The sequence below is a fragment of the Pantherophis guttatus genome, chromosome 7, assembly GCF_059756535.1.
Source record: "Pantherophis guttatus breed Tessera chromosome 7, ASM5975653v1, whole genome shotgun sequence".
In the NCBI taxonomy this organism is placed as follows: Eukaryota; Metazoa; Chordata; class Lepidosauria; order Squamata; family Colubridae; genus Pantherophis; species Pantherophis guttatus.
Genome location: NC_142069.1, coordinates 45,645,940 through 45,673,710, shown reverse-complemented (window position 1 = coordinate 45,673,710; position 27,771 = coordinate 45,645,940). Strand labels below are relative to the sequence as shown.

General features: G+C 35.5%; 1 long non-coding RNA gene across 1 annotated transcript in view; it reads left to right on the top strand.

The window, feature by feature from the left end:
• LOC117655695 (uncharacterized) overlaps positions 1–26,942 on the top strand; it is a 51,007-nt gene extending 24,065 nt beyond the window's left edge. Inside the window, exons 3-4 of the long non-coding RNA XR_009623289.2 lie at positions 23,149–23,242; positions 25,604–26,942. This is a non-coding gene — a long non-coding RNA (uncharacterized LOC117655695). The remainder of the gene's footprint in view (positions 1–23,148; positions 23,243–25,603) is intronic.
• The last annotated feature ends 829 nt before the right edge of the window (positions 26,943–27,771 follow it).

Below are 27,771 nucleotides of genomic sequence, written 5' to 3'. Positions count from 1 at the left end.
ACAGCACAATAAACTTTCTCATAATAGTACCTTTCTCAATTTTCTTCTGAAAATGGTACATCCTTTAGAGCATATACCCACAGTGGAGTGTTTAAAATTTTGTTCAGTGTTTCCTTTAATGCTTTCAGTCAGAACAAAGCACCTTTCTAGGCACACCTAATAAACTCATTCTGTAGTCTTGAAATAACATTCACACACACATTAAAAAAAACCAGACATATTTGAAACAAAGTGCACCCATATTTTAACATTTCTCTATTTACAGTGTCCACATGGACAGCCTCCATTTGTCAACTGTTCCACATCTTATATGACTTTTTTATCATTCTTGTTTTGGACATTACCATTTGTAGTATTCTTCACCCCATCACTGTCATTCTCAAACAAATCATTTAAGTAATCATTTCCATACTTCTCTTCATACATTTATTTATTTAACTTATTTGGCCATGGAATCTTATTTCTATGCCACTGCAACCCAAATGTCTCTCTTGGCAGCCCATATAATTAATATATATAGAAATGTAAGAACATTTCAAAAGTACAATGAACATAAAAAATGGCAACCAAAAATCAAATCAGCATATATTAGAATAGCTCATACATTTTTGAAGATCTTGTAACATTTTTCTCTCTATTACTGTTCTAAGCTGCTTACATATCGTCATTCCTTATATCTACTTTCTATTTATCATGCTGGGAAATTAATTTATCTTGTATTACTTTTTCATAGAGGACTTATACTTTCTCTTCCTGTAGTCATTCTATTTTCACTTTCTTTTCTTTTTTTATAATTTTTCCCTAAATTCCACTTTTGATTCTATTGAAAAGTGGTCTGCCTCAGATTCATAACCCCTGATTGCCTTTATATCCATCTCTAATGTTCTCACTCTTTTATGTTTAATAGTGAAATAAATCATAGGTTTTTTTATTCATTGTTGCCATATATAGGAATGAATAGAGTTCCTTCAACCAGGTACTTGAAAGGAAGATACCATTTTCTAAGCAGATATTCACCAAATGATCATTTTTCTCATTCATTTCACAGTGCCTTAAAAGCCCCATCATTGTTGTTATTATTTTTATATTCTCTCATTTCATTCTCATTCATGTCACCTAACTCAATAATCTCTTCCACCTCACCCAGGCTGGTTCACATTTATTGAAAAAGGTTGAACATTAAAAAAAAAAAAAACCCTAAATCTTATCTCAGGTTTTTTTATCACAATTCACTGGAGAGTGAGGGTTTAACTACTGTTTATTTAAATCTTTTAATCAGATATAGATATAAAAGGTATAGACTGTTACTAGGCTTACTCACATTCATGTTATATGCAACCTGAATAACAATAATGACAGCATCCATCAGTGTCAGCACATGTTGGTACAATTAGTAATTTTACCCAAAGCCTGTTCACACAAATCTATGCAAGCTAGAATCTTCAGTTTAGAAATCAGCTTACAATGACTATTACTTTAAACATCTTTGAGCCAAACTAGTAAAGATTTAAAGATCTTATTCAGCTCCTTGAAAATATGTATGACAAAAATCATTCAGTAGTAGATGCACCATGTAAATAGATTCCAGTAACATAATAGTTTATCGTGGTCATACGCTCTATACTCTTCAAAAGCAGCCCCATCTGGAGCGTGTTGTAATAGCCTAATCCAAATATCACTAAAGTTTGTGTGACAGTAACTGGATGTGCCTTCTGAATGAAGAAATGCTATTATAGTTAAGATAGAATCAATCAAAGCAGTTTAAGCCAGATAAACAGATGGCCTTCCTCAACTCACAGTGGGGTTGGATTTGTGTTTAATTGGCTGCGACTCTATCTGCACTTTTTCATGCTTTGGAGTTAAAGCAATGTGAAAATGGTTGAAGATTATGAGTCAAAAAAAAGGTTGTTCAGAGATCCTTGATTTAGGCCAGTGGGCCCAATTAAAATGGATAGGCTTTGATTGCAGAATATTATGTTAATTCTTACAGCTTATTCAAATCAACAGCTTTTCTTTTCCCCAACTCTCAGTTCAGCTCTCAATCCATAAAAAAAACCTTGAGATTGATTCTGGCCAACTATTCTTGTCTAACCTACTCTGTATCTATTCCAACCTTGTACACTAACCCATATAAGCAAGCAGAAAACAAAATTGACCAGAGTTACTTAGCAATACTACAACTAAAATTGCTTTCATCCAAGAGGGATAGGAAGACAATGTCACTCTTCTATTTGGTAAGGGAGGCATTTTATTTACTTCCCTTAATTTTGTATTGGTTTTGTTTTACTACATATTAATTTTAGAAATAGCCACTTTTCTGAAAAGAAAGATCTTTGACTATAGAAACTGTTGAAGGTTGAAATCCAATAGTACTGCCTCATTAATACCTTATGACTTACTGATGACAAAGGAGCAATAAAGTACAAATGGGTAGTTATGGATTTACTCTGTATTTCATCTTTGTCCTCACTGTGTTCTTTGTCTAAGGGTTTGTTAATCTGAAGTCATTGTCTTCTACTCAAACAAATCACATTTTCTTTTTTTAAAAAAACCTCTTCTATTGGTAGGATATACATAGCTAGATTCTAGCCAGTGGTGGGATTCATCCGGTTCACACTGTTTCAGGAGAACCATTTGTTAACTCTTTGTGGAGTTCTGCAAACTGGCTGAATAGTCAAGGTTGCCTGCCTGCCTAACTATTCCAGTAGCTCACACACACCTCAGACGTTCCTGCTTGTTCTGACAAATGGCAGTCCAATCTCTTCGTAAAAGCCTCCAGTGATGAAGCTCCCACAACTTTTGACAACAAGTCAGGAATGCTTTAATTTGGACTCCTCTATGAGCAGGATGCTGACTTAATGGCATCTCCAATTCTACGTTTGTGGGCATAAATATTGTGTTTATTAATTGCTATGAGTTCTTTTCCCCCTTTACATATTATTTTGATACTTGTATTTTGCAATCCAGGCAAATGTATGGAGAAACTAATTAATCATCTAGCATGAAATAATGTAGGTAGATATCACAGGCTTAGTTCATAATGTCTTTCCTTATTCAAGTTCTTCAGTTCAGCTTCCAATGCCTCCTTTATCCAAATCAGTTTTTATTCCTGTACAGAAATATGAGAATTAAGTCTGAAAGCCTCTGTTTGCCAAACAGTTTGTATACGATTTGATAGAATCATCCATTTTCATATTAATAAGTAAGGAATAAAGATGCCTTACACATATCTTGGCAAAGTGTGATAAGGGTAAAAAAGAGCAATTGTTTAATGCTATTGTTTTCTTGTACAACTTGCAAGACTGAATTGCTTCTACATTAATGGACATATCAACATTTAGAAATATGAGATTATAATGGATTCACATGAGTGGTATGTGATGATAGTCCTTGCAAGACTTCATAAGAATGGGGCATTAAATAATATTGCTAGTGGTTTATTAATTCTTCAGTGCATAGAATACACGGGTCATTTTGTGAAAATCAAGCCAATTTTTCAAAAGCAAATTGCTTATATCAAACTTATAGCATGTTAAAGGAAAAGAAACAACAACAATGTACAAACCTTTCACTATTCAGGTTTTTAAAAGATTCTCCCAAGGTAGTCACTTTATCTCACAAAACCTAAATGGAGGACAGAAGTTTGAAGCTCCATAGTCACAAGATATTCTATAACTCTTGTGATGTGGCCCTGTAAATCCCTTGAAGCTCAATGCTGAAAATACTTAAATAAAAAATAACATGTGTCTCCTGGAATCAGTATATATGAGGGGCAGAAGGAGCATTGTTTTTGTCCTGGAGATTCCCAGATTATTTGACAGACTTAAGATACAGAACTTCTGCCTTATATGATGGATCATGCTTGACTTAAGAACTATTTATTTTTATTTTTTTTATAAAGGTTTTTATTTGAAAATACAAACTAAACAAAACAAATCACGACAAAACATACAAAACATGTAAACATATAAACAAGAATTCAAATATATATCAAGTTTATCGTAACTGTACTGTATGTTCTTATTTGTGTTTTTGACTCCTTACTACTATTGGTCTATCTCTTATCTCTATTTTGTTGGTTCATTGTTAAACCATGTTCGTAAGTTTATATTCATATTACTCTATTAAGTTACTTCACTTACATGCTAATTTTTCCCTTTTCTGCCTTCCAACCAGGTGTACCACTTTTCCCATACTAAATAGTATTTGTGTTCTTCTCTATTTTGTAGTTCCTTTGTGAGTCTGTCCATTTCTGCACAATCCATGATTTTGTTGATTACTTTTTCTTCCATTGGTATGTCACTTCCTTTCCAATTTTGTGCAAAAATTATTTGCGCTGCTGTCGTTATATGGATAATTAAGTATTTGATTTCCTTTTCATATTGTCCATTTATTATGCCTAGTAGAAAGATTTCTGGTCTCATTTCTATTCTTTGCTGAATTATTTCTTCTATTTGTTTTCTGATTGTTAGCCAATATTGCTTTGCCAGTGGACAGGTCCACCACATATGATAATAAGTCCCTTTGTGACGTTTGCATTTCCAGCATGTTGAGGGGGTGTTAGGGAACATTCTTGCCAGTCTAGCCGGTGGAAGGTGCCACCTATAGAAAATTATAAATTATCATGTTTTCCTTGACTACTACTTCTTCTAATTTATATCCTCATAGAAAATTATAAATTTTTTTAATCAATTTGTCTTGTGGTCCTTGTAGGATTTTATCTAATTCATATTGGCCTTTTTGGAATCCAAATTGTGCCAAATCTTTTTTGTACCTCAATTTAATTTGTAAGTATGGCCACCAGTCAAAGTCTGAACCCATATCCTTCAATACTTGCCTCATTCTTAGTTCCCCTTGATTTTGTTTAGCAAGTCTTTGTATGTTTTCATTTTGGTGTTCTCCATGGTGTTTGGGTAAATCTGAGCTTCCATGGTCGACAACCATTCCGGAATTTTATTGTAGTGTTTTTTTTTGATGCCCTACCAGGTTTGATATAATGCATGCCTAATCATGTGTCTCTGAAAGTATCCATGTTGTCTGTCAGTGCCCTCCCATAAAAATGCATGCCATCCTCGTTCTAGGTCAAATCCTTCCAAATTCAATAATCTTTTATTCTTAAGTTCCATCCAATCTTTGATCCAAATTAATGCTGATGCTTTATAATATTTATTTATTTTATTTATTTATTTATTTTTAAATTTGTATACCGCCCTTCTCCCTGAGGACTCAGGGCAGTGAACAGCCAAGTAAAAACATAAACTACAAACATTAAAATACAATTAAAAAGATATATATAAATTTGGCCCCATGATTAAAACAATAACAGACAATTAAAAACATTTTAAAAAGTGTTAGGCCAGCCCGGCTTGTTGGAAAAAGAAGGTTTTAAGGGCACGGCGGAAGGCACCGAGGTCTTGGATTCTCCTTATCTCTGGGGGCAGCTGATTCCAGAGGGTAGGTGCCCCCACAGAGAAGGCCCTCCCCCTGGGGGTCACCAGCCTACATTGCTTGGCTGATGGCACCCCAAGGAGGCCCTCTCTGTGGGAGCGCACAGGTCAATGGGAGGCCATCGGTAGCAGCAGGCGGTCTCGAAGATAACTAGGTCCTATGCCATGGAGCGCTTTAAAGGTGATAACCAACACCTTGAAGCGCACCTGGAAGACCACTGGGAGCCAGTGCAGGTCACGCAGGAGAGGTGTTGTATGGGAGCGCCATGTGTCTCCCGTGACTACCCGCGCGGCTGCATTCTGGACCAGTTGGAGCCTCCGGGTGCTCTTCAAGGGGAGCCCCATGTAGAGAGCGTTGCAGTAGTCCAGGCGAGAGGTGACGAGGGCATGAGTGACTGTGCACAGGGAATCCCGATCAAGAAAGGGCCGCAACTGGCGAATCAGGCGAACCTGACAGAAGGTCCCCCTGGCTACAGCCATAGCTATATGATCCCCAATCCGGTAGCACCAAATCCTCCTCTTTCTCTTGTATCCTGTAGATGTTTTAATTTAATTCTTGCTTTCTTGCCTTGCCAAATATAATCTGATATTAATTTATTAAAGTCCTTGAAAAAATTCTTCCCTGGTTTTATTGGGATTACTTGGAATAAGTATAGAATTCGGGGTAGGATGTTCATCTTAATTGAGGCGATCTTTCCCAAAAATGACAATTGTAGTTTTTTCCAAGTTTCTAAGTCTTTTTTAATTTGTCTTGTTAATTTGTCATAGTTATCTTCTCTAATTGATGAACTTTTATTGGTAAGCCATATTCCTAAATATTTTACTTTCTTTGTCGTCTGTATGCCTAATTCGTCTTCTAAATCCTTTTCTTGTTCGCTGGTGAGGTTTTTGGTTAGTATCTTTGTTTTTTGTTTATTGATTTTAAATCCGGCTACTCTCCCATATTTTTCTACTTAATCTAATAGTTTAATGCCGGTTGTTATTGGTTGTTCTGTAATGAATACGATATCATTGGCGAAAGCCTGTAGTTTGTATTCTTCCCTCTTAATTTTTAGGCCTTTTATTTCATTATCTCTTCTAATTTGTTTCAGGAGGGTTTCCAGAGCTAGTATAAATAATAGGGGGGACAGAGGGCACCCCTGTCTCACCCCTTTTGATATTTGAAATTGTTCTGTCAAATCACCATTTATTGCTATTTTTGCTGTTTGTGAAGAATAGATTTTTTTTATCATATTTATGAATTTATCGCCGAATTTCATAGCTTCCAGTTGAAGTATGAGAAATTTCCAATTTAAGTTATCAAAGGCCTTTTGCGCATCTAAAAAAATTAAGGCCGATCGTTTATCTACATTCATTTCAAAGTATTCTAGTACGTCGATTATTAGTCTCATATTGTTTCTTATCTGTCTCTTTGGGATAAAACCATTTTGGTCTGAATGAATGTATTTGCTAATTATTGTCTTGATTCTTCCTGTGATAATTGATGTAAATAATTTATAGTCCACATTTAAAAGTGATATCGGTCTATAATTTTTAATATGTGTGTGGTCAGTCTTTTCTTTTGGTATCAATGTAATGATGGCCTCTGTCCAGGAGTTAGGAATTGTGGCTTCCAGAATTGCATCATTGAATACTCCAAGTAGGATTTCGTCTATTGCGTGTTGGCAGTTTTTATAAAACTCTGCAGGTATTCCATCTGGGCCCGGGGTTTTGTTTGTTTTCTGTTTCTTCCTTGCCTCTATTACTTCTGTTATCGTAATTGGCCTATCCAACAGATCTCTGTGTGCCTCTTCTAATTCTTGGATATTGGTGCCATTTAGGTATTGTCTAATCTCTTCTTCTGGGGGCTCTTCCTGCTTGTATAGGTTTTGGAAAAATGTTCTTGCTATGTTCTTTTTGTCTTCATTCCTGTGGTGTATCTCTCCTGCATCATCTTGTAGTTGATGTATTGTCCTGCTCTCTTTTTCTTTCTTCAGTTTGAAGAATCTGTCAAATCAAATCAAGCCAATCCTGTCACACTCATATAAATCTGTAAGTAATATATAGATAAGTAATAAATAAGTAAGAGTTAAATATTAAATATTATTTAGATTAATATCAAATCAAATCAGCTCAAATCAATATTAAATCAGCTATTACTAGTGTGGATATGTAATATATAGATATAAATATATAGATAGGTAGTATATAAGTAAAATTTAAATATTAAATATTGTTTAGATTAACGTCCACTTAAACTATTTGTTCTAGTTAATTGGTAATTAATAATTAATTAATCCAGTTAAATCAAACGTCTCACAATCAAAAAGTATTATATTATCTTGCAAGAATTAATCAGGTAAATATATAAAGTTATTTTGCAGTCAATATCTCGTTATTTTCACTCTTACGTATAGAGTTCTTATGTCCAAATTCTTGTATTTATAGTCTTTAATGTCCTAGTATCCCTCTCTCCAAAAGGGTCCAAATCATCAGAAAGCCCAATTTTTCAAGTTCAAACACTTTGATATAGTCCAGTCTTTATGTTATTTTCCCAGCTAATTTCTCAAGTCATCGCTTCTCCGCTTGCCGATCTGTTGCAACACTTTCACTCGCCCTCCCCACTTCAATGTCCTCCGTCTCTCTGTCACTCTCACTCTCACTCTCACCGTTTCGCTGTCTTCTTATTCTTAAGTACCTCTGTCCAGTTCGCTACAGCTCTTACAGCCTTGATGGTACAGTGGTCTAAGCACCCTGTTATTAACACAGCTGCCTGCAATTACTGCTGGTTCGAATCTCTCCAAGGCTCAAGGTTGACTCAGCCTTCCATCCTTTCTAAGGTAGGTGAAATGAGGACCCAGTTTGTGGGGGCAATAAGCTGACTTTGTATAAAAATATACAAAAGTATGAAGGCTATTGCTTAACGCATTGTAAGCCGCCCTGAGTCTCCAGAGAAGGGCAGCATATAAATCAAATTAAAAAAAAAATTTAGTCCAAAGATCTTTCTTCTCTTGGAATTCAAATCTGCAGCCTGGTCTCAATCGCCTCCACATAAATCCCTTTGGAAATTCACGCTCCAAGCAGTCTCTCTTTTTCACGCAGTCACCGCCTGTCAGTTCTTCTTCCGCCTTTGTCGTCTTTCGTCGCCGCTATTCCACTGTCTTTGGGGGTCTCAAATTCTCCGCTCTCTGTTTTCTGCTTCACTTATTGTTGTGTTTTACTCACTCTGCTTGTTTCTCGATCTGCTTTCAATTTAAATTAGATACAGTTACGATCCTTTCAGTTTGATCTTCGCCTTCCTGCTGTGCGGTTTCAATGCTTCCGGATATATATATATATATATATATATATATATATATATATATATATATATATAAATATATATATGTAGGTCTTTGGTTATTTGGGTTTTCTCCCACGTAAAATTGGAAGTACCTTGGCGACGTTTCAACGAAGTCTCATTCGTCATCTTCAGGCTGGTGTCTTCGGCCTTGTGCTTCTAGGAGCTGAAGATGACAAATGAGACTTTGTTGAAACGTCACCAAGGTACTTCCAGTTTTATATGGAGAAAACACGAATAACCAATGACCTACATACAAATACCCGCGAAAACCTCAGAAAGATCATATTAATAATTACTACTTTTTTTTCCTGTACAACTATGAGGCTTTGAAAAAAAAGGCATGGTTAATGCCAGTAGGGATCTTTTTTCCAAGCTCTCATAGCTGTGTATATTAGTAGAGATTAATCTCCTCTCTCTCTCTCTCTCTCTCTCTCTCTCTCTCTCTCTCTCTCTCTCTCTCTCTCTCTCTCTCTCTCTCTCTCTCTCTCTTGGCATAAAACATTTTTTTAATTACAAGGTTATAAGAAAAGTGGTACTATTAGTGAAATGCAAGATTCTTCCTTATCAGAAATCCATATCTTTACCTTTGATGTTCTTGCTTATCTTGACACCAAACCTGTCTGTCTGTCTGTCTGTCTGTCTGTCTGTCTGTCTATTAAAAATTAAAGAAACCAGGATGGAATACGGAAATTATCTACATTAAACTACACTAAATTTATTCTACTTTTAAAAACTACATTTTAAAAAGTAAAAGAAATTGTTTAGTATAGCCACTTTCAGTATTCCACCCTGATTTCCCTAATTCAGAAAGTCCATTGCTTTCCTTCAAAAGCTAACAGCAGTAGAGACTTTTTGTTTTGGCAATGTCTTTCTAAATTAGATTAAGCTGAGAAGGTTAATTGATGTGCCTAAATCCACTGAGTGATTTTCCCTGATTAGTTAGTATTTGAGCCTAATTTATTCCCACATCTAAGTCTAATAATACCCTGATCACTAAAATATACACCCCATTTAATTGGATCTCTGATGTGAGGGGGAAAAGAGAATCATCACTTTTGTGTTAAATGGGACTAGAAGATGGGTGCAGGCAATTATGGCAACCAAACTGAATATATTTGATGGATGACAAATTCAGACTAGTCAAATTGCACACATATTCAGTATATAATTTTAACATGATGCCCACAGGCACAAAACCCTTTCTCTGTTCCCGTTACCTGTCAGTCAGGCTATTTTTGGACATACTGTAGTTATTTGAAAAAGAGCTAAACCTATACTCAGAAATACACTGTCAGTTTTGCTAATAAGCAAAAACTGTAAAGGAGCACAAGATGATAAAGAAAAAGGAAGCAATAATGAGTGAGGGTCTGCTCTGAATAGTCCTACAAAGGAGAGGCTGCTCTGTTAACAAGTGACCAAGGAATCCATTTTGACCTTATGGATGAAAGTATCAAAAAGTAACCACTGGATGGCCATAAAGAACACATACCCACTAAAGACACATTCTACATTCATATGAATGTCCACATGTAATAACAATTACAACCATCACCATGGCTCCTTGTTCCACTAAGATGCCCAAAATGTTTCTGCCCTTATCACCGAGGGTGACATTAGTAAGCATGATCACTGCACAAACAGCTGAAAGAACTGTAGATGCTCAGGAATGGTTCTGGAATCTTTGATTGATTGGGGTAATAGTTGTGCTCAGGTGTTCATGGTCAGAAATAATGAAAAGTAAAACCAATAAAATATGACCTTGCAAATACTTTTGCTGACAGAAGCAGCAGAAAATCTGTATCTGACCTGATTGATATTATTTCTTTTGTGCAACATAGGAGTAGAACTCTCTCAAGAGTGCTGTTTAAAACAGAGATTTAGCTCCTCTTGAAATTAATACCAAACTGTTATAAAGAGCTTACATAAAAACCTGACAAACTACATGGAATTCACAACTCAGGCATGACCTGGGTAAATGTCTTTCAGAAGGTAAGTGTCTCATGAAATCTAAACCAAAATGATCATGGAAGACAATATCCAGCAACTGAAAAGTAGAGTGTGTGTCTTCAACAATCTAAAGTGGTCAGTAGAGCTGACCAGATGCCGATCCCACCTTCATGAGCATCCAAATAATCAATGAAGCCCACCATATCATCTCCACAGGAAATACTATGTTGGAGAAAAAGTGAAAACAGTATGGTTTTTTAAAATGCAGGGGCAGACAAGGACACTGTGACGATGATGTTGGGACACACTTATGTTGTAAATAGGAGCAAGTGAAGAAAAGAGATTTTTTTTATAGGAAGTACTGAAATTTTATCCCATCTCCTACAAAAACTTATTGCTTAATCAGTTTGCTTATTGTTACAGTGTGAGGCTACATAAATCATTTTTAAGATTTTAAATTGTAACAATCAGCTCACATGAACCTCTTTGAGATTTGCATTTCAATTCATTATCATTAATATTCATCTTACTCCATCAATCCATTTAGTTTCTTTTTGCTATTTATTATAAATCAGTAAAATATATTTATAATAAGTATAATAGCATTTGCATTTAATATCAGGCTAGGAAGAAAAAGTGAACATTGAGCTAAAATCCCATATCTATTTTTTTTCACACTTCAGCGGCTCAAAAAATCTGAAGAAAGTTTCGTATGGAATTAATTTAATTTCCTTCCTTCCAATTTATAAGAATAAATTTACAGAATTCCAAGTAAGAGTGCAAAAAGATTTGAATTGGTAAAAATAATGATTACTTAAGTTATTTCAGATGTTTTATTATGAGAGCTACAGTCAAAAAAAAAAATAAAGAATACTTAATGAGAAGTACACAATCCCTTTTGGAAAATGTTGGCACTAGATATATTACAGTTTACATTAAAGAAATAAGATAAACTCAACAATTCTGTAACAAAATTAAAATAAAGTGAGGCTACCAAGAAGAAGAAATTGTTTGGAATCGAAAAGTTAAATCATTTCTCATAGTCTACAGTCTACAGTACTGTTGTTAGATAGATTCCATGGATGACTTCTTTTCTTTCAGAAGAATTGGTTTGTCAAACTTAAAAGATAGGTAATCAATAAAGGTATTGTTTTGCCTGTATCTGTTGCTCACACCTATTGTTTCTTCTTTCTAAAATATGGCTCTTTTGGAATAATTTATGGAATACCAAAATGGTTTTCCATTATGAAGATACAACATCAAAGCTCATGCCATGCTCCAACAATAGTTCTTTAGATCTATGAATCACAGTGACTGCTATGCAAGCAACTTGCAAGATAAAGGAATAATATTCCTTTCGGTAAAAGTTATTTTGTTATATAATACCAAACATGTGACAACTTATGTTTATATTTGTTGAACCCTAATGTAATACTGTTTAGATCAGCGTTTCTTAACCTTGGCAACTTTAAATGTATGGACTTCATCTCCCAGAATTCCCCAGCCAGGCTGACTGAGGAATTCTGGGAACTGAATGCCATACATTTTAAAATTGCCAAGGATGAGAAACACTGGTTTAGATCAATAATACATTTGGCCATATGGAATGTTTGGCAAGCATATTGATTTGCAAGTCCCAAATTCACTGAAATTTGGTCTGTAATAAACCAGGGAAGGAAGAAGAGAGAGAGATTTCCCTGTCTTCTATTAGAATAATTTCATTCATTTCCATTGAACTTTGTCTTTATTAGGCACAATAATTTATCCTTGATATTCCAGCCATTCCAGTAGCCATGATCAGCTAGGTTAATTCCACAACTATCTATTGCATACCTGGACAACACCAAAATATTATAAAATCAACATTTTCAACAATCATAGAACTTTGCAGAACTTTGCACTTACACTCTCTTAGGCCTATCCAGGAGCTGGATCCATCATAGAGCAATTATTGAACTAAATGTCCACATGATTTTTCAACAAATCAATGGAAATTTAAAAAATATTTAGAAAATATTTGTAAATGATATTTTTCTGCTATTCATGAAAATAAAACACAGCCTCATATAATACCCATGATCATGGTAACATTGTATCTGACCGAACTATACACATACAATCTCATACTTATATGTTGCAATCTCAAACATGTTTATAAGGAAATAGACCTCATCGGATCTAAATTGCCTTACATATGAATATTATGCCTACAATTGCACTTTTACACTTTGCAGCGGTTTTTCATTTTTGAAAAATGACTGGATGTCTTTATACTTCACCCTTAGGAAAAACAGCTTGTATTTCTTAATTATCTTTGATGTGCTGCTCAGATGCCATACATAAGTAACCAAAGGATGTTAGAAAAAAGACTTGACCTTTCTACATCTGGGAGTTTAATTACCAGTGTTAATCCCAATAGCATTAGATAGAATGACAGAATTTAAAATTAAGTACTTGTAATGATTTCTAATAGTGTCTCTTTATAATTAAGACAAGGTGGGAAAAAAGTATTCCATTGGACAGTCCTTTTTATACTTACTGAACTTTCAGTAGATCTGTTCACAAACTTATTATTTTCAGAGGTTTGGAAAGTAATAATTAATAACCATTAAAGTGCCTTTTAACTGAAGACTTATGTATGGGACTAATTATATAATTTTATACTGAATAGAGATACGATGAAGCCAGCATATATTTTTTCATGTCTTTCTGTTCAGCTAATGAAAAACATGTAGTGGAGCTATTAAATCTCTCATAAGAGTACTTCTTTACAAAAGAATTGTTAAAATTTGTAAGACTGGAATACATACAACTATATGCATACAGTACATGCAGTTTTATGATTAGAAGTACACTGATACCAGAAGACTTCAGATCTGTTCACCTTTTGTCTAATTAGGTTACACAAGAATAAATCCCAAATCCAGATGCATGAAAAAATGGGCTCATCCATCATATTCTGATGTTTGCTATTGGCATTTTTGACATAATCAGTGAAATAATCAGTAATATAACTTATAAATTTTTTTGGACACATTATGCAAAAACCTAGGTTTCTGAAGAATTGTATAATGCTCTGAAAGATAGAAGACAAAAGTAAGAGAATGGCCAGCAGAAAATTGGGTAGACTCATTTACAGAGGTGATAGGTGCACCATTTCAGGATGGTTACACTCTTTTCTCAGTTCTGCTCTACTCAGGTTTTACTGCATTTGCAAAAATTATTCTTTTGATTATAATTATCTGTGGTTTGTGGTGTTCTAGATGGCAATCAGCTTTTATAAGAAGCTCTCATAAAAATTAACATCATCCTAATCATCAATGAGAAGGAGGAGGAGGCTTTTGCTATAACTTGCTGAAGTTTTAAGATATGACTTTTGCCTGATGGACGGGATCAGATCTCTATGGTGCAGCTGACATGAAATAATGCTTTATAGTGTTTTTTCATTCCATGTATATTCAGTCAGACAGACTAGCAATTATAAGCATAAATAAATAATATAGGACTTCCGGCGGCGATCTCAGCGCGTTAGGGACGAAAGGGGCGATGCTCCGCTCCTGAGTTCCTAACAATCCCGCATCTGGAGCCGAAACAGGCGTTATTGATCTCGTAGTGATCAATAGCTTAAAGGGGAACATCTTAGGACCTCAGAGGAGATCGCAACTTCTCTGAAGGTACAAGATTAAGCCCTTAATCCAGAGTGAGGAAAAACCAGCCTTACGGGACTGGCCAGAGGCGCTGATAACTGTATAAGAGGGAAGCGAAGATTGAAAACTATAAGAGGTCATCAACAGAAGACTATTATCTAGAAAAACCCAAAAAACTACCTGATAATAAGAAGCAGCGCTGGTGGAAGAGAAACCCGAAAAAAGAAAGAGGATAAGCGGCGACGGAAGATAGATCGGAATGGAGCCATTTTGAAAGCAAAGTGACAGCGCAAAAATCTGAACAGCTGAGTGTACAGTGAGAGCGGAAGAACGGAAGAAGGTAATTCCTATGAACACTGCGACGAGAATAGTGAATAATTTAAAAAGATTTTGATATTATTATTGGACTTTATGAGTGTGGACTGGATTGAGCGGAGAGAGTTGGACAAATAAGAACAGAACGTGCAGCACCAGAGCGAGCGGAGAGAGTGTGTGCAGTGTGGAGTGCCGGAGATCGGAGGAGAGGAGAGGAACCTGGATGGATTTCTACAAATTGTATTGGATTTAACTGATGTGGAGTGGCCAGAGTGGATTTATAAATTGATCGTATTGGATTTTACTGATGTGGAGTGGCCAGAGTGGATTGAATTAGATAATTCGAAGAAGAAAAAGTCTGTGGGAGAGTGCGGAGAGTTGGGACAAACCCCGGTAAAATTGATTGGAGTGGATTTATACAAACTATCTTTTAGTGATACTTCTTGCGAAGATTAGGATACAAAACTGATACAAAGTGTGAGGGACTTTGATTATTTGACTACTAGAGACTGAACTGTTTGGATTGAACAATTTAAATATTGACTAATACTTGGTGAACCAGATAATAAGGACTTAAATAGAGGATACAACATTATACTCTGGGGATCGGATGTGGATTCTAACAACAGGAATACAGAGGACTATAGATTAAATTGGATCGTGGAATAATTAAAGTGAATAGGGTGACTCAGACCTTTGGAACTGTATTTGGTTGGAAGAAAGATAAGTTTACATAACACCAAGAAAGATAAAAGATTATAATTAATGGACAATATATATATGCTTGGCTTGATTTAAGTTTATTCTACTATATATCATAAGATACTAGACCCGGAAAATAACCTTTAATAACTTATTAGTTTTTTTTCTTAAGTAGTTTGTCTAATTTGTTTATTTGAAATTAATTAAACATTTATAGCATATTATCTTCAATTATATTTAATTAATTTATTCATATACAGTAAATGATTTTAAATAATTAGATAGAACTATAATAATTAAATTGCTATTGATACTATTTTAGAACTATTATAATAAAATACATTCTATTTTGTAAGTAATTGAAGAATAAGGTAACTAATGAATTGTTAGAAGCTTACTTTTTCCCCGTTGTTTCCCCTTTCTCTTGCTTCCCCCCCCGCCTTCCTTTTTGCTGTTTTCCCAATATCGTATTATTAACCAGAAATACTCTGAAAAAACCTTGTAAAAATAATCCTGCATCTAGGTTATAAACATTAGACCTGAGAATTTTATGAAATTGTGGGCAAAAATAATAAGCATAATAGATATGGCAACCTCAAACATACCAACTACTATTAAATCAACCAAGAAAATACCCCCAACCCAAACACTATTGGTGGCTTCCCCGGTCCAGCAGAAGACAGGGGAAACAACAGATAAAGAAAAGACCAACATAGGTATTCAAAACATCCAAGCTGCCCTTGCAATGATTCAGGAGGGAATGAAAAGGATGGAAGATAAGATGACCCTGAATCATGATGAAACCAAAAAGAACCATGAACAAATGCGATTGGATGTAGGGGAAATTAAAGATGAGATTAGAAATATAGATGAAAAAATAGAGAAAATTCAACAAAATATAACCGAAAACGAACAGAGAATCCATAAAGTTGAGGAAAAGGTGGAAGTCACAGCTACCAGGTTGGAACAGATGGAGAACCAACAAGCAACAAGAAGTCGAGACACAGAAGACGCACTGACATTTCTCGAAATGGAAAAGGCATCTTTCTACTTAAGATTTCAAAATATAGAAGAACAGAGAGAGGAAGACTTGGGCGAAATTATGGTTGGAATTTTGGCAGAGGCGACACATAAGGATAAGGATGAAATAAGAGGTGGTATTGACGAAATTTACAGGGCCTTCACAAACTATGCCAGAAGAAACAAACTCCCTAAAGAAGTACACATCAGATTTACAAAAAAAACAATGAAAGAAGAAATATACCGAAAGATGAGAGAGGAGACAGTCATGTACAAAGGGAGGGAAGTTCTAACGCTAAAACAAGTACCGAGAAGGGCCAGGGATAGGAGAAGAGAATATAACTTCTTAACCCGACAGTTAAATAAACTCAAGATTAAATTTAGATGGCTTATACCAGAAGGAGTACTCATTTCTTGGGAAGGAAGAAAATTTCGAATCGACACCATAGAAAAAGCCCAGGACTTCGCAGACCAACATTTAGGATATGAAGGAGAACAGGAGAGCAGAGGAGGCAGAGAAGATTCAAACCCCAGTGACCCAAGAAGAGCAACCAATAAATAAGGAGGACAAGGAACGGAAGAAGGGAAAGCTGGGGAAGGAGGAAATGACGGGGATCACACAAAGAGTCACAAGAAACACATCAAAACTCAAAACAACAGACAAATAAACAACACCAGGAATGGAAGAAGAACTAAAACTCATCTCTATAAATATAAATGGTCTAAATTCACCAAGCAAAAGACATCAGATATTCACTAAACTGCAAAAATTAGGAGCAGATATAATCACCCTACAAGAGGTACACATAAAAAAACAACAGAAAAAATTACTCGAAAATAAAAAATTAGGAGTAATGTACACATCCTTAGGCGACTGTAAAAAAAGGGGAGTGGTAATATATGTTAGAGACCATATAAGAACAAAGCCGATATATGTGGACAAAGAGGGTCGAGTCTTAATAATAGAAGTAAAACTGGAAACAAAAATAATACTGTTAGTAGCCATCTACGCCCCAAATGGAAACCAAATAGACTTTTATAAAAAATTACAAGATAAATTAAAAGAGCTGGATTATGAAAATATCTGCATTGTCGGAGATTTTAATGCAATTGTCAACACACGAGAAGACTACTATAGTAACAGGAAGAACAAAATCAAAAGGAAGACACTGCCACAAACATTCAAGAACTTGGTACAAGAAATGAGTCTACATGACACTTGGCGAGAGTTAAATACTACAACCAAACAGTACACATACTTTTCTGGCCCACATCAATCGTGGTCAAGATTGGATATGGCCTGGATGACACCCCAACTAAGTAAAGAAACACACGACGTAGAAATTATGCCTAACATGTGGGCTGACCACAACCCCATCAAAATAATTTGGAAAGGCTCCCGAAAACAAAAAAGATGGAAAATGGACACAAGCATTATAAAGGAAAAAGAATATCTACAAATGATGGAAAAAGAGATTAAGATATTTTTCCAAATTAACACAAAGGACCAAACGTCGTTACAAAATCTATGGGACACGACGAAAGCATATATTAGGGGCCTAACCATTGCATACGTGGCAAAGAGAAAAAAAGAGAAACAAAGAATCAGGAATGACTTATTGGAAGAAATCAAGATAGAAGAAACTAAATTACAACAGCACCCTAATAATAAGATAGCACAGCAAAAACTTAATTTGGCTAAACACAAATTGAATTTGACTACAAAAGCTGATTTGGCACAAAAAATAAAAATGGCAAAACAGACCAACTTTGAACACGCAAATAAAACTGGACGCTGGTTAGCCCATAAATTAAAAAAGCAAACAGACAAAAGAATTATACACCAACTCCAGGACGAATCAGGAACTTTATTCCATACACACGTAGATAAGAAAAACATAGCCAAAACATTCTTTCAGAATCTCTATCGGCAGGAAGATGTCCCGGAAGACCAAATTCGAAAATATCTTAGTAAAGTGAATATTACACAATTTGAAGAAGAACATAGAGAGACCCTGAACCGTCCCATAACAATGACTGAATTGACTGAAGCTCGTAAAAAACAAAAGAACAATAAAACTCCAGGACCAGATGGAATTCCTACTGAATTTTATAAACACTCCCAACAAGAAATAGACGAAATATTGCTACAAGTCTTCAACGCAGCATTATTGACAGCTGAAATCCCAAAATCATGGACAGAAACCATTATTACGTTAATACACAAAGAAGATTTAGACCGGACCCAAGTTAGGAATTACAGACCCATTTCATTACTCAATGTAGATTACAAACTATTCATGTCAATATTAGCGCAGAGACTTAAAACAATAATTCATAAATACATACATACAGACCAAAACGGCTTCATACCCAGGAGGCAGATTAAAAATAATTTGAGAACGATCATAGATATACTGGAATACTACGATAAGAAAATAGATAAGGAAATAGCTTTAATATCTCTCGACGCCCAGAAGGCCTTTGATAATTTAAATTGGTCCTTTCTTACATCACAACTCGAATTAATGAATTGCGGAGAGAAATTCCTTAAATTGATAAGAAAGATTTACTCCTGTCAAACAGCCAAAATTGCAATAAATGGTGACATGACACAAACTTTTGACATTCAGAAAGGCGTACGACAAGGTTGCCCCATGTCACCTCTATTATTTATAATCGCACTGGAAGTTTTACTAACGGAAATCAGGAAGGAAGAAGACGTAGAAGGCCTTAAGATTCGGGGAGAGGAGTACAAATTACTTGCCTTTGCAGACGATGTGATCTTCATATTGGAAAACCCAATACGATCTGGAACCAGGTTGATGACAATGATAGAGGAATACGGGGAAGTTGCGGGCCTCAAAATAAATAAGCAGAAGACGAAAGTATTGACGAAGAATATGACCCAAACACAACAGTTGAAATTAGAACAAGAATTAGGACTTCAAATAGTAAAGAAAATAAAATACCTAGGTATTTGGCTGACAGCAAAAGTAACTACAATTAAAGAAGATAATTATACCAAATTGTTAAAACAAATCAAAAAAGACTTAGAAATTTGGAGTAGATTACAACTCTCATTGATGGGCAGAATTGCCTCAATAAAAATGAATATATTACCAAGAGTACTATATTTATATCAAGTGATACCAATACACCCCGGAAGAGATTTCTTTAAGAACCTCAACAAAACAACAATGAACTACATATGGCAGGGAAAGAAGGCCAGAATTAAAATCAAAGCCCTACAGGATTCACGGGACAAAGGAGGTCTAGCAACACCAGATTGGGAACTCTACTATAAGGCATCAGGATTGACCTGGATTAAAGAATGGATGGAACTCGACAACAAAAGAACTTTATATTTAGAAGGCTTTGACTTAATAAGAGGATGGCACGCTTTCTTATGGGACGGATCGGATAAAAGACACATGTACTTCCAATGTCATATAATTCGAGCTTCATTATTCAAGATCTGGCAGGATATTAAGAGAACTCACTATACTAAAATACCAAAATGGTGGTCCCCGATGGAAGCATTGATATACCCGAACACTCTCGAAATAGGAAAAATGATGAGGTACCAAGACTTACTGAATCATGAAGGCGAACTCATTTCAAGACAGCAACTCCAAAACTCTGGCATAAATATCGATTGGTGGCCCTATACTCAAATACACTCAAGACACATAGCAGACAAAAAGCAATATGGAATCTCGAATAATTTGAATGAATTAGATAAGATTTTACAAGGCCCAGAACAAAAAATGATAACCAAATTATATAACTACTTACTTAGATATAAATTACTGGAAGAAACAGTAAAAGAAAATATGATAAGATGGGCCAGGGACATAGGGCACAACATTCAACTGGCAAACTGGGAGAAATTGTGGAAACAGAACATCAAAATGACAAGAGCCATACCCTACAAAGAAAACCTCATAAAAATGTTTTACAGATGGCACCTAACACCAGCCAGACTAGCCAAAATATATCCAAACACCTCCCCACGCTGTTGGAAGTGCAAAACAAAAAAGGGGACATACTACCATGCCTGGTGGAAATGTACAAAGGCCCAACAATACTGGAAGGACACAAAGGAAATTATTGAAGAAATAATAAACCAACAAGTAGAAAACACTCCAGAATTCTTTTTATTTGGAATGATAACAACACAACACAACAAAGAGACAAAATACCTCATCATACACATCTTGACAGCAGCACGGTTACTGTTTGCGCAAAATTGGAAATCAGATCAACTCCCAACCAAAGACAAACTAATCTCGAAGATAACAGAATGTGCCGAGATGGATAGACTGACACTAGAACTCCAAGATAAAGAAGAAAGTGAATTCTATCTTGTATGGCACCAGTGGTATCAATGGCTAGAAAAGAAAATCAGTACAAATATAGATGAAAGAAAATAGGGTAGAAAAAATAAAACCGGAAATAAATAAATTAAGAGGAGATGCAAGATTATTTCCAATCTAAAACATCCAAATTGACAAAGTATTACTTATATATTAATTTATAAAGCAATATATATTCTGATGATGATCAAAACATATATGTAAAGTTTGGTATGGGTAGGTTGGTGGTGGGAACTTGTTTGTCTTTGTAATGTCTTTGTATTTTTTGTATTGTCTTTATATCTCTGTTTAAAACTCAATAAAAAAATTTAAAAAAAAAAGAAAAGAAATAATGCTTTATAGTGTTTTTTCATTCCATGTATATTCAGTCAGACAGACTAGCAATTATAAGCATAAATAAATAATAAAAAAATCCTTCCTGGGCAATTGCTACCCTGAGCTACCCAGAGTCACCTTGTAGAGGAGATGGGTGCCATAAAAATTTAATAAATAAAAGAAATCTGGTAGGAGAATTCAGTATCTTCAGTGACCTTAAAATGATGTTTGCAAGTTTGAATTTCTGCTAAGATAATAGCAAACCATTTCTGCATTATCTGAAAGAAAATAGAATGCGTGTTACGGAAACATTTAGGCAGGTTTGGGTGGATAATAAGAATAAAGATCAGAAGATATTCTTGTGTTGAACAGTCACTGCTGAACAGCCTAAAGCTGAAATAAAACTTGATCACTTTGATGTCAGTCTTGAAAGAAGGATTTCTTTTCCTACATGGACACATACAACTAAATAGCAATAGCACTTAGACTGATATACAACTTCACAGTACTTTATAGCCCTCTGTAAATGGTTTACAGAGTCAGCATGTTGCCCCCAACAATCTGGGTCCTCATTTTACCAACCTCCGAAGGTTGGTAAACCTTGAGCCTGGTGAGATTCGATCTGCAAAATTGTAGGCAGCCAGCAGTCAGCAGAATTAAGCCTGCAGTACTGCACTCTAACCACTGCACCACCACGGCTCCTGAATTGAAACATGGTGTATGTAAAACAAGCCTCAAGGAATAGTTCAAACTGTCAACATGGAAATGAAGCATACTAAACTGGGTATTTCAAGAATAACTGAACTTAGATGACCACAGGGAGGCACTTTAAAATCAGATGATTATGTGATGCATTATTCAGGAAATGAGAACATAAAAGTAATGAGGTGGCAATGATACTTCAAAAGGACATTGCTGAGTATGTACTCAGCCATCATTTAATAAACGGCAGAATCATATCTGTAAGAATTGGTGGATATCCAGTGAACATCAATGTTGTGCAAGTATACACATCTATTACAAGTGTTGTAGTGGCAGAAATTGAAAAATTCTATGGCAAATTTCAAGAGGTACTAAATCACTTGATTAAATCAACAAGAAGGGTGTTTGGCATGCAAGATTGGAGACCAAAAAATCTGGAGTTATTGCAAATTGCATGTCAATAAATTATTACCAGAAACAATTTGAGATGGCAGGCATTTGACTATGCAATTTCCAGAGCTGAGCATGATTCAGTGCCACCTAACTAACTAGCAGATAAAGGGAGGAAAATGAGTGTTCTTATTGATTTCCATTATGAACAATTCTTAAAAACCTGGAATTAATTTAAGTACTATTCACTACTTGCTGTCAGATGCACTTTAGAAACAAAAAGAGTTCCAGAGTCATGGGATTAATGTTTTTGTCAAATTCTGTGTAAATAAGTATAGAGAAAGCTATCCTAAATTAGACTAGAGAGGAGTGGAATAGCATATCTACTGCTGTTCCCAAGTTCTATTTTGGCTAGTCAGGCTACCAGATGGTGTGTGTGTGTGTGTGTGTGTGTGTGTGTGTGTGTGTGTGTGTGTGTATGAATATTTCCTAGATAGTGCAGTTTGGCACAGGTTTGTATTTAAATGTTCCCCTTCCAAAGAAAATGCAGGAAGGGAAGAAATTAGCTGTGTCAATTCTATAATGGGCAGAGCTGGTAATCCAGAATATAAATGGCTCTGGATCCTTCAAAACTAGGCCTTTACCATTCCACCTTAATGGTTCGATTTTTGAAACTTATTCCAGCTCCCCAAATTCTAGTGGGGACAGTCTTGGAGCAATTTTATGGCAATTTTATAGAGTAACTTTATGTGCTGTAGTAATGAAACTCCCATCAAATCCTTATTTCTTTTAAGGAGTTAGGATGCACTGTAAGAATTACACTTTTTTAGATTTGCAAAGACTCTCTATTCAAATGAAATATAGGTATGACACATTGGAAATAGAGCTATGTAATTTACAGTATAGTTCTTTCTGCTATGCCATATGGTGTTCACTGAAGTAATATTCTGTTCCTCCCACAGAGATCCACAGAGAAGTCTTTCTTGAACTTTCTTTATTGGACAATATCTTTTTCATACCTTTCTGAGCATCAATGTATTCCTACTTTCTTTTAAAGTAAGTATGAAAAGTTCACTGGAGATATTTCAGAGTCTAATTACATGAGTTAATAGGAAGGGTTTTAGCTTTGTCTGAAGTGGCATTTCTCCTATGGATAATACATCCCCCCCCTCACCAAATGTTTGAAAAAAAAGAATAAAAGAAGATAACTGCACAAGCTATATACACCAGATTCTATGTTACTGTACAACTGCCTCAGATTTATAATGTTTAACAAAAAGACAAAAATCACAGATTCTGTGTTTCCCACCCCCTCTTTCCAGCCTCTCTGAAGGTCCAAGCTTTGCTGGAGCACTTTTTTGAATTAACATTAATCATTTTGCTTTTTGCTTTTGGATGTGGGGACAGCAGAGGAGGGAGCCCTGCTTTGACCTTTATTTTTACAACCTGGACACAGGAATCTAAGGAGATTCCTGGTTCTTCAGGTTCACAGACCTGCAGAAACCTACTAGGTTTCACATTCTCGTAAGCTATTCCTCATTCTTTTGCCCTCCCATTCTAATTTTCAGGGTACTACAGTATGCATGAATCAAAATCTTTAGCTTTTCTTGCAGTCTTCTTGTCTTGGCTGTTCCAGTTTCCATGTCCCCATTACCCAATTTCCGTACAAAAGATTTTGGCAGCAGCTTAAAACTGAAAATCATTCCTCTTGAGCATGACCTTCAAAGAATTTCTTTAGCAGGGTCACATTATGACTTTTGTGGGTACTGGGCATTTTTGGCCCCCTCTCTATAAAAATAAAATAAAATTATCTTGGTGGTATTTAATATATTACTGATATATTTAATTTTAATTTTATTTAATTTTATTCTATTTATTATGTCTGTTTTCAAGACTGAAAGGCAAGACATCAAAATAAATAACTTCTACAGTATTTCATTTTTATTATTTCTGATTAAAAACAGTATAAAACTTTTCATGAGCCCTAAACCCTGTGCCTGTTATGCCTAATGGATAAATCAGTCTTGCTCTTTAGCAAACTTTATTAAGCAGAAGGGACTGTGTTAAAAGTTTCCAGAATATTAGAGCATAGTCTTTGGAATTTCTTTCTTAAAAAACCTTCCTGTGATCCAATAGCATGGTGGGTCTTTTTACTAATAACATAGAAGTGTGTAGTTTGCTGTTTTCATAATTGTCTCTTGCATTTTATGAACCAATCTGTACAAGAGTCTTTTAGCTAATTTTCTTCCTTACCCTTCTGCTTATGGTTTTTTCCTAGATGTAATTTCCTTACCACAATTTGCTCGGATGCCACCTGTAATAAATATTTTCCATTCTTTCTCCTTCTCCTCTCACCTCCTTCATTCTTCTCTAATATATTCATTCCCCCACCCCCCACCCCCATTACCATCTGTGCAGACCCTTATCTCCCTAACTTGGTATGACCTTTTAGAAAACCATCTTCAGAAATAGACTGACAGATCACAAGTAGAGAGCGCTCCAACCTGCTTCGTCCCACACCTGTTTTCCAAGTGTGTCAGTGAGCTATTTTTGGACACACATTTAGTGTCTTTCAAAACAGCTCTAAACTGGTGATCTAAAATAGCGTAAGTGACAAGTCATAGGCACTGAGCACCTCCACACCTGTGATATATTAGTCATCCAAGTTGTTCAAAATATCTGCCTACACTTTCCCAACTATGTCCCACTATGTATTAAGAATATTTGGAGACACTCAGTAGGAGGAGAAATGAAACCAACTGAATTCACCACTTGGTTTCCTTTCCTTAATTTGTTCCTCACTCAGCTGAAGTATGGTCACTAATTGCTCCATTTTGTTGACTCATTTTTTAGAAATGACTCTATGCTTGTCCTTGCTGTGAAAATATGTTCCAAAGCATGAACTAAAACAGACCTCAAACACTACAGATCAGAACTGCCCAGTGGTAGCAATTTACCTCCATTCTGCTTTTAAGGAATTTTAAGAAGTAGTAGATATTTCTTTCTAGTTCCAATCTGTAGCTCTCAGGTTAGCTAAGAACATACTCCTGACTTAGAGGGAGGAAGGAAAGACTATCTACCTTCAACAGAATGTTTATCTTCAAACTAGATCAACAGTCTTGTTATTCATGCTGGATTTCATCACAGTAATGTTAGAAAGAGATTGGTAAAAAATTCATAAAGACCTTGAATTTCATACTTCTGTTTTTGATATATTTTGAGTGAAGAACAAAATTTATCCTGACATTTACTGATCTGCCTTACTTTGTATATCCTTCTGTTAGAAATGATACAAATATTGTGTGTATTGCTTTTAATATATTTATTGTTTTGTATATCTTCTTTATTATACTAATTGCACAATTGATCAGTGTCACTGACAACAATGCCTGACAACTTCCATGTCCATTTTGTCAGAGGTTGGATGTGAAGGATGAACCAGAGAAATGAGATCACAGTATCAGCTCGTATATACTGGCCAGAAAAATACGATGGAACCTTCAGCCTACTAAACACTAAAGGTAAAATGCATCATTGCTAAGCATCTTAGATCACCAGAAATAGCAAGCTTTATGCTAAAAAAATGTGGTTATAGATGAGATATTGGGCAGTAACATCATCATAATAATGTTTAAGTCTACATTTGCTTGGCAATGAGATTGATTAATCTAAGTAAAATGTACTACTAAGAAATGATGCCTTATGAAATACTGTTTGTCTTAATTTGGGAAAGGGTTAGGGTTAGACCAGGTCTAATTGTATGTATATTGTTAGAATTATAGTTTTATAGAACAGAAGTAAGATCAAACAACTCCAGTCTTAAGTTCTCGATGTAAAGCATGTGTGACTTAACATTTCTCTTCAAGATATCTTACATTTTATTAAATGTGTCTATTACACCCACTGTATTCATACGAACTATCAGATAAGGTGGTTTATTACATCTTAGAATTCATTCAGTTAAGAACTGAGTTTGTAAATTGTTGGAAAATGTTTATTAGTACAGTATGGTGGAATTGGAGCTACAGAGATATATACAAAAATAAAAATCAGTAGAACAAGATAGTTTAATTTTTCCTTTGTTGTATTTTCTTATGAGAGACCTAATGTAGAAAGCTTTGCAGGCTACAGATATTTTTAGAAATTTGACAACTTCTTCTAGTCAGTCTCACAAAATAGATGTCATGGGGAGCAAACTATGTATATAATGGTTATGATTGTGGCAATGATTAATTATTTATCAAAATTCAAATTAGTAAGCTTGTTCTAATTTATCTCCAGCTCTGAAGAAGGGTCTTTTTCAACTATGTTTTAAGGACTGTGAAATTTAGGCTGAAAAAATGCAGATGACCATAAAATGGCAGCAAAAACATACGAGTTTTCTGTGTCTGTAACAACAAGTAATGAAGACCTGGCTTTTCTTGGTTAGCTGCAAAGAGTTTAATCTTTTATTCCTGAAGCTGGGGACTGTATTCTTTGAACTGCTAATTCATCCACCTGTTAGATTCTTCTCCCTCTTTGTTGGGAAGATCATCTGGGAGGTAACTTCTGCCTATTCCATGTTCTTGGGAAGGACTTGATAGCTGAACAAAAATGTCAAATTCAGAATTAAGTATCTGGCTAATTGTGAGACCAGCCATAATAATTAAAATAGTAACAGTAATAATTTATTAAATTTAAGTGCTGACAAATATCCAGTGATTCTGGGTAGTTTACAATTGCTAAAAATATTTAAAAACAAAGAATAATGCAAAAATAAGATAAAGATAAAGGTTCCCCTCGTGTATACGTGCTAGTCGTTCCTGACTCTAGGGGGCAGTGCTCATCTCTGTTTCTAAGCTGAAGAGCCAGCGCTGTCTGATGACGATTCCATGGTCATGTGGCCGGCATGATTAAACACCGAAGGTGTACGGAATGCTGTTACCTTTCCACCAAGGTGGTCCCTATTTTTCTACTTGCATTTTTACATGCTTTTGAACTGCTAGGTTGGCAGAAGCTGGGGCAAGTAACAGGAGCTCACTCCATTATGCGGTGCTAGGGATTCGAATCACCAAACTGCCAACCTTTCTGATCGACAAGCTCAGCATCTTAGCCATTGAGCCATTGCATCCCCTGCAAAAATGCAAAACTAGGAGAATACAAAAGAACAATGATGGCAAAGAAAACAAACCCTTAGGGGAACTAAAAAGAGATATCAGTCATCTTCACCAAAAGCCTGGATGAAGAGACAGGTTTTTAAGGTCCTTTGAAATACCATTAGGATGGGAACAACTCAAACCTCAGGAGGAACCTCATTCCAAAGGGCAAACATTGCTACAGGTAGGCTTCTGGGTTCCTGACAAATGACATTATTTAACTGATGGAACCCAAAGTTACCAACCCCACCAATCCATGGAGACTGTTGAGATCTTGCTAAGAACAGGCTCAGGCTTAAACCTAGCAAGAATAAGTGGCCGGGGATTCTTGGACCACTGAATTTTTGGCACCTGCCACTTCTTCTATTCTTCCATATCCATTGCCCAACTCAAGACTGATGCACAAACTGGAAATGTTCTTAAACTCTTAGTTCTTGTAGATGGTAGCGA